Source organism: Schistocerca gregaria, chromosome 10, assembly GCF_023897955.1.
Source record: "Schistocerca gregaria isolate iqSchGreg1 chromosome 10, iqSchGreg1.2, whole genome shotgun sequence".
Lineage (NCBI taxonomy): Eukaryota > Metazoa > Arthropoda > Insecta > Orthoptera > Acrididae > Schistocerca > Schistocerca gregaria.
The window spans coordinates 82,779,110-82,787,656 of NC_064929.1; the positions used below are offsets into that span (position 1 = coordinate 82,779,110).

Sequence of the window (8,547 nt, forward strand, 5' to 3'; positions counted from 1 at the left end):
CATATTCTGAGACATATTGCTTGAAATATGTGCGCAATAGCTATTCTAAACTCTGCTAAAATTTTATTCGAAACATGTACATCGAATCTGGACTTCTAAGCAAAAAGCTTGATATACGAGTAGCGTTCACATATTAATTTTTATTTTTTGGTAAGAACTTTATTAGTTAATCTAAAGCAATATTATCCTCATAAAAATATTCCCCATTACATACTATACACTTGCGCTAGTGCTTTTTCCAATTTCCGAAACTTAGGAACTGTTTCTTCGGGATAGTTTATTGGTCTCTTAACTGTGCATTTTTAATGTCATCCATGCTGTCCTTTAACGCCTGCTTTGAAATGTTTACATCACTTGTATGCCCTTGGTTCACTCATAACAGGCTCAGCAAAAGAATTATTTGACATTTCTAAAAATTTCATACACTTTATTCCATCCCTATAACAAAATTTAATACAGCTTCTCTAATCTATTTTTATACAAAACAAATAATCGTTGATGCTACCAAAACACACGTAACCCTTTTTTTTTTTTTTTTTTTTTTTTACAGCTGACAAAAATTCAAATGGCTCTGAGAACTATGGGACTTCTAACGTGATCAGTCCCCTAGAACTTAGAACTACTTAAACCTAACTAACCCAAGGACATCACACACATCCATGCCCAAGGCAGGATTCGAACCTGCGACCGTAGCGGTCGCGCGGTTCCAGACTGTAGCGCCTAGAACGGCTCGGCCACCCCGGCCGGCTACAGCTGACAACAGAGTAAATATCTAATATGCATAACATTGTACACATACTTTCGAGACATGTTTACGAAGACAGTGGCAAAAATGTAGTGCAAATCGGACTAATATAACACTCACAATTATAAATTTCTGCTTACTTTTTAAACACTCTTCGTGTTGCAAAAATTGTTAAGTTTCAATGCAGTCCTTCGAAGAAAACTTCTGCCTTTTAGTAGAAACACAAAGTAAGAGCAAGCCTTAAATGTATACAGATTGATTGCATTATATGGGGTTCGTTTCACGAATAGCAATAGAGGAACATACAATACATTCACATGAACAGGCATCCGGTTCTATGTTTGTGTTATAATCCTGACTTCCATTCTTATGTTAATATTATTTACTCTATAATGTTGTGTTTCGGAAGAAGCTATCGTGTATTTTATTCCTTATTGTCTTAATGCATTCGTCTAAAAATGAACGCAGCCTAGACGTTATCTGTACACGGCGTCGCCCCAGATTTAAAGCTCGCGCCGCGGCAGGGACGGTGCTACCTTGTGAAACAGCCTGTGGAAGCGCCTTGTGACGTCGCTGGGTTGGCAAAGTGGGGAGTCCCTCGCTCGCTCTTCAGTTTACCGACAGACTATATCAGCAATGGGGCTAGGGGCGCGCACACCTCTAGTCAGTCTTCCACTCAAGCCACAGCATCGCCGTGCATAATTCGACTGGTAGCGTCAGAGGATCACTTGGAGGATGGAATGGTGCGCCGTGGTCTTCAGCGATGAAACCAGATGCTGAGATTCTGCCGGCACGCAAGTGATGGTCGTATGTACGTAGACCTGATGGGTGCTGTCTCATAGATTGCATTCCTCCAAGACACTCTAGCCCTGCCCCTGGCCTCATGGTCTGGGGGGCGATAAGCTACACTCTCGTTGACTTGCAGCAGGGAGGTGATGTGTTATTCCAACAGGATAACGCTCCCCCACACACTGCTCGTTAAACTCGATGTGCTCCGCAAGGAGTGCAGTAACTTCCCTCATCAACACTATCTCCAATTGAGCATTTGTGGGATATGATGAGACGAGAAGTGGCGCGTGTGACTTGTCGGCCAACAACCCTTACGGAACTACGTGACCTGATGGAACAGCGAGCCATAACGCATCCCAGGACAGTATTCGCCAACTCTACGATCCACTGGATGCTAGGGACAATGCCTGCATTACTGCCCGTGGAGGCTACAATATGTACTAACATGGACGTTTTAGCAAGGGTAGATATTTGGTACCCCACAATCGCTTGTCCTATTTATCCGTAAATGTACTCATTTCATGTACTCCGTATGCACTGTTGCAACAATTAATCTTCTGTAAATTGGAAAACTCTGAAAGGATGTATAAATTTTTTTCCGGCAGTACATGTCTCCGCCACCACCAACTGCGATTCAAAACAGCTGTCAGGAAACCGTGCTAGATTTCACGTTCTTGGATGTTCTCTGTATAAAATAAATAGGGAATGTCAAACTCATCCTGTCCCTTCAACCAGTGACCCTTTATCTAAACAATACTTAGGTAGACTTGAGAAAATTAATTTAATAGTATTAAATGTGTAATTAAGATTGACGACTTGTTAATTAACTAATTGACATGTGGGAGTTTGGTATCAATTATATCGTAATTCTATAGGGAGTTGGAATCTATGATCAGGATTCAAGGATCAGTTTTATTACTCTCTCCTCGTTTGCTGTAGGGACGGGTCTAGACAGACGTTGTGGCCTCGCCACGCGCATAATGTGCTTGAGAAAGCCATTTCGTTACAACATAAACATGTTAAAATTGTAAACTGCGGTCTCTGCAACAAAACAGTTTTTTTCTATTTTCATAGAGAACAGCACGTCATTGTCAACGGAGAGACATCCTCAGACGTGAAAGTAACTTCTGTTCTAAACCAAGGGAGTGTTATACGACAATTACTTTTCACAATATACACAAACGATGCAGTGGATAACACAAGAGGCAGCATGTGGCTTTTCGCGGATGGAACTGTTGTACGCAGAGGACTCGCCTATGCCAGAAAACTGTACCGAAACCGAAGAAGACCTGCAGAAAATCCACGCTTGGTGCGGGGATTGGGAGTTTAACCTCATCACAGACAAACGTAACCTACAGCGCATAAATAGACGGGAATTCACCCAGTATGGTACGGTTAAGTGAAGAGTTGGTTTGTGGGATTAAAGGGACCAGACTACCAAAGTGAAGAGTTCAGAAGACTGATAGGATGCGGTCACATTCATTAAATGTCTATGAAAAAGTGTAAGAAGCTTTTCAAAGTAAGAGATCGCAGATAAGACAGATTCCACACTGAGATCCGTTAGAATAGTCGTCAGGCATGTACACTACCCAAAAAGAAGGTAGCTCACAAAACTCTCGTTCGATAAACACTTGAGTATTGGTCGTCAGTGTGTGCTCTGTACCGTACAAAACTGACAGAGGATCTACACAAGAGCAGCCCGTCTCGTCACTTAGCGAGCGCGGAAGTCATGGTGACCGAAAATGTAAAATTTACAAAGTCATCACGGACTGCTTAAAACATTGTCACCCGGATATGCGGGATGTTGAACATTACATTGTTCAAACTAGCTACAGAAAGCTTACGTGTTATGTCATAGCAGCTTTCGGTTGAATGCATAGAAAAGTTACTAACGTCTTTCGTTTCATTAATCATCCAAAACATTTTTCAGATCTCATTTTCAGGTAGACAACTGTTTCCTTACATTCGGATTAGGAATTTCCAGACTTAGGCTTTCGTAAGATAATACACGCAAATGCGGCGATAGTTCCTACTGCTGTCCATAACGATATGTCAACTCCTTTCCGTCGTTTATTAGACTTAGAAATATAAAAACTAGAGAGCCCACGAGGCACCGGAGGGATTCGAACCCTCGATCTCCTGTTTACTAGACAGGCGCTTTAACCAACTAAGCCACGGCGCCGCACAGGAAATTGTGTTGTCTGTGGAATGTACCTTTGTTCACGACTCCACAAGCATCCTTTCACCTAATAAAAATTTTCGCCCAACGTGGGGCTCGAACCCACGACCCTGAGATTAAGAGTCTCATGCTCTACCGACTGAGCTAGCCGGGCGCCTTGACGGTATGTGCCCCACACGTACATGAACGTGACACCGCTTCTTGTGGAAAGCCTATTAGAAAAATTATGCAATTCACGGCCATTAAGTCGCTTCTTGTGAAAAGCCTATAAGAAAAATTATGCAATTAACAGCCATTAAGTATCTGTTCAATCCCAGCAGTTTCGAGCATATAGAAGATTCCTTTAATTTTCAATATTAGTAGTAGTTGCCAGCGACCTATTACCAGACTGATAAATGAATGCTCACGAATGATACCTTACGTCTTGGAGAGTACTTTCAAAACAAAGTTGTGCCATTCGATGTTAAACTGTTGCCCGCGAAAAAAGGATGGTGAACGATGCTCCTTTCTTTCCTTTTTTCATAATATTCGGAACAAACTGTTATGATGTGGGTCCTGTCAGTAATTTTACGAACAAGAGACATTTTCTCCACGAAAACATGGCTACGTGCTATTCATTTACAGAACTGGATTTTTTTTCTACCGGTGCTTAAATGCAATCTCTTACAGATACTATCTATTCAGCATTCATCTATGGAGTACGATGAGTTGTCAAGTAAAATAACGGAAACAGAAATGACTTCAAACTTGTTTGTAAAATATCCATTTTTGCCAGCACCTTTAATTCACAGGAGAGGTGGCTACATACTTTACTCCTTCCTGTGCAAGAGTACGGCTAAGAATTGTACTTTGTGGATTGTGGAAACTATTTCTGCTCCTTCTGCTATATTTATGAATCCTACTACTGATAATAGATGACATTGTCGTAAGATACGCAGCAATTGCATATTTTTAAGTACTTATTTTAGCACAATCAGTTCCAAATTGCCACAATTAATTACTATTTTGCTTTAGTCATCATCCTCAGATCGGATTTGTTAAGATGATCATTAAGTGATGCAAATCACGAATCGTTTGCAACTGATTTGTTAAAAATATACATATTTTTAATACTACAATTGTTTTTAAATTGTGTCTGGTTCTTTACAACGAACTTCAGAGTCTAAAGGTACTGCTAGGCTGTTGTTCGTATGCCACATTTTTACAACAGTTACCTACATTTATTTTGAGCATGCATATCGCGTTCCTGTGAATTGAATTCCGTGTGCCTACGTGTGGATTTGTCCCACAAAATTATTTCATTTGACGTACGAGGGTAATCCCAAAAGTAGGGTCTTCTATTTTTTTTATAAGTACATAGACTTGTTTATTTTCACAATGGTTTACATCAGTTCACAGCAAGAGATTTAGCTATTTTTGGACATAATCACCATTTCTGTCGATGCATTTTTGTAGATGCTGTGGCAGTTTTTGTATGCCCATGTCATACCAGCTCGCCGCCATGCTGTTCAGAAAGTCATGAACCTCTTCTTTCACCTCGTCGTCGGAGCTGAATCGCTGTCCCATAATCAACGCTGACAGGTACTGTGAGAGTATGAAAAAAACTCAAACGGGCAATTCAGAAACAGAGAAGAGGAATGTTGAGCAAGGGCGTACACATTCTCCATGACAATGCTCGCCCACACATCGCTCGGCAAACTGTTGCTCTCCTGCAACAGTTTCAGTGGAACATAACCACCGACCCACCCTATAGTCTTGAGTTGGCTCCCAGTGACTATCACCTGTTCCCTAGCTTAAAAGCACATTTGGTCAGAAAGCGATTCATTTCCGACGACGAGGTGAAAGAAAAGGTTCATAACTTTCTGAACAGCATGGCGGCGAACTGGTATGACATGGGCATACAAAAACTGCCACAGCTTCTACAAAAATGAATCGACAGAAGTGGTGATTATGTCGAAAAATAGCTAAATGTTTAAGTTGTAAACTGATGTAAACCAATGTAGAAATAAACGTCTATGTACTTATAAAATAAAGGAGACCTTTCTTTTGAGATTACCCTTGTACATTTATGCACGTATTGAAAGTAGGCCTTTGACTGTTTAGTATTTATGACAGCAAGAAAGGAGGTATGGATATACTGCCCACTGCGAAATCTCCAAGAATCTCATCTCACGACGTCCACCACACGATATTTACACATAATTTTTCGACAAAATAACACACCGGTACGCGGTCGTTGATTTCAATATTTGTTGTTATGACTCATACATTGGTGTACTGTGTACCCCTTTTTCTGTAATAACAGATAAAGAATTTGCAAGCGGGAAGTACGTATGGTATTTAAAAATACTCGCGTTATTCGCAGTTTGGGTTAAACGCATTTTCATGCCACGTTTTCTGCCTATAACGACGCAAAATTTCACTATAATAAAGTACTACTACTGTTACTGACACCGCAACTACTGCAACAGCTAACCATCCCTCAAGCCACGGAGGTTAGCAGGACTCCGGTCCAAATCCCTGCCCGGCCATTCAGATTTACGTTTTCCGTGATTTTCTTCTTCTTCTTCTTCAGATACCCATTCCTGGACATAGATCTCTTCAAAAGAGCCCATATAAACCTTTGCTGCGAGGTACTTCAGGCTCGCTGTCCACTAGTTTTTTTCCTTATCTCTTTTTTCTTGAGCTTGTGTCTCAGACTCACTCCACGCATTACTCACTCTATTGTCCTTCGACAGACCTGGAGTCGATTTGCCCTGCTTGTGTCATAGTTTAGAACCCATATGTTGTCACTGGCAGAATGCATATATCACAAACGTGCTTGTTTAAATTTATAGGGATAGTCAGTTTGCGGAGGTTGTAATGGAGGTAACCGAAAGTCATCCACGTGAGATCAGTTCGCTGTGTGATACCTGCCTTCTGATTATCTTGCACAAGCTGGATTTTATGTTCCAGACAAACCTATTCATTTACTATTTCCAGTGCAAGGTTACTGATGGGGGCCGTAAAATTGACGGGGCTCATGAATTTGATGGTTTGAAGGTTGATTTTCAGACCTACAGGTTGGGATGGATCATTTTAGTTCTTGTATGATTGCTGACAGTTCGTCTGCGTCGCTGATAAAGAGGATGACATCATCGGCAAAGTGTTGACGGCTGAGACGTTTTCGATCTATATTGATACCTTTCACAAGGATAGACACTTTAAAACAGCCCCCAGAGTCAAGATTAATAATTTAGGCGAGACTGCGTCTCCTGATAAGACGCCTTTCCTAATGGGAACTTCCCCAGTGATGCAGTCCCTCTCTATTTTCATACGTACAGCGCATTGGCGCTAGTGTCGATTCTCCACATTGAACGCGATAGAAGCCGCCACTTGCAGGGAAACAGTGAGTAAACAGGGTTCGTTCTTGTGCTGCTTTTAATTGTAACAGTATAATGGAAGCAAAGACGAAGACGGAAACAATGTTACATTTCACGGGTCAGTCATTTCTAGTTGTTTGTTACGTTCTATTACTTGTATATAGTATTTTCATGGAGAAATATTACATTATGAGCGTTTGTCTTTGTTTAGGTTTCCCCTTACATACGATTTTCTAAATCGGAAGTGGATAGTTGCTACTCGGAGAGAGACATTCCAACCGACAGCAAACCGTTTGCTGTGCTTTCTTCATTTTGAAGAGAATTGTTACATGGAAAATGATGTAAATAGACGTCAACTGAATGACGATGCTATACCGACACTATTTGGATTTCCAACTCATTTGAAAAAGGTATAGTGTCCTGAAAATCGTGCAATATAGACCTAGGTTAAATAGTGTGGAAATACTGGGAGTGTGTATAATTTTGAACGTTCAAATGGTTCAAATGGCTCTGAGCACTATGCGACTTAAATTCTGAGGTCATCAGTCGCCCAGAACTTAGAACTAATTAAACCTAACTAACCTAAGGACATCACACACATCCATGCCCGAGGCAGGATTCGAACCTGCGACCGTAGCGGTCACGCGGTTCCAGACTGTAGCGCCTAGAACCGCACGGCCACTCCGGACGGCTCTGAACGTTCCTTTTCCAGGTTACTAAGGCAATCAAATATATATATATTAAGTATGAATCAGAGGTAAGTCGAATAATTGCGTTTAGATACTTAATATGTATTGTCAGGTGGTGATTATACTTCCTAAATGGTCAAATATTTGATCAAATGTTGTAAACTCAACCACTTTTAGCGGTGCTATCAGTGTTAAAACTAATGTGCGAATGAAATTTCTACGGTATTTAAAGTGATACGGGTTATTACAATTACTCATACGAAAATTCGAGTGTAGAGAATACTGTGCTAAACAAAAGTATGCGTGCAAAACGTAGACAGTAGTCGGCAAAAAGCAAACAGGACCTGCCAGGAGAATTATGTGAAGTAAATAATAATCGTACTGTCTGCTACTTTAAAAGTTTCATGTAATTATCTAATGCAAATAGCTGATGTAAACTGGCTCCACCTTGTCAGGGAAGAGCCTTACATACTTAAATTTCGCGTCTCTATGCAGACGCATTTCGGAAATTAGGAAACTTCAGTCATTTAAGTATACTTTTAAAATAGGCTCGAATACTCAGTATTTTTATAAACGAACATGTGTTTAATTTGTGCTTCAATTTGCTCTTGTTGCGTCTCATACACGTCAAATCACAACCCCAGTCCTAGGATTCATCCCTGCAAATGGCGGCGATCAGCTGCTTCAATTGGGGGACAGTTGCCTCGCTTCTCCGCTACGGCGTGGTAGGGGCTTGACAGCGGCACTCGCGTAAATGTAGCTGATTAAGTCGGTATATGTGCT

General features: G+C 41.0%; 2 non-coding genes across 2 annotated transcripts; both read right to left on the bottom strand.

The window, feature by feature from the left end:
* Positions 1–3,642: 3,642 nt before the first annotated feature.
* Positions 3,643–3,716, bottom strand: Trnat-agu (transfer RNA threonine (anticodon AGU)). Its single transcript has one exon. It is a non-coding gene; the product is annotated as a tRNA-Thr (tRNA).
* A 78-nt stretch (positions 3,717–3,794) lies between these two features.
* On the bottom strand, positions 3,795–3,867 carry Trnak-cuu (transfer RNA lysine (anticodon CUU)). The gene has a single exon. It is a non-coding gene; the product is annotated as a tRNA-Lys (tRNA).
* Between the last annotated feature and the right edge of the window lie 4,680 nt (positions 3,868–8,547).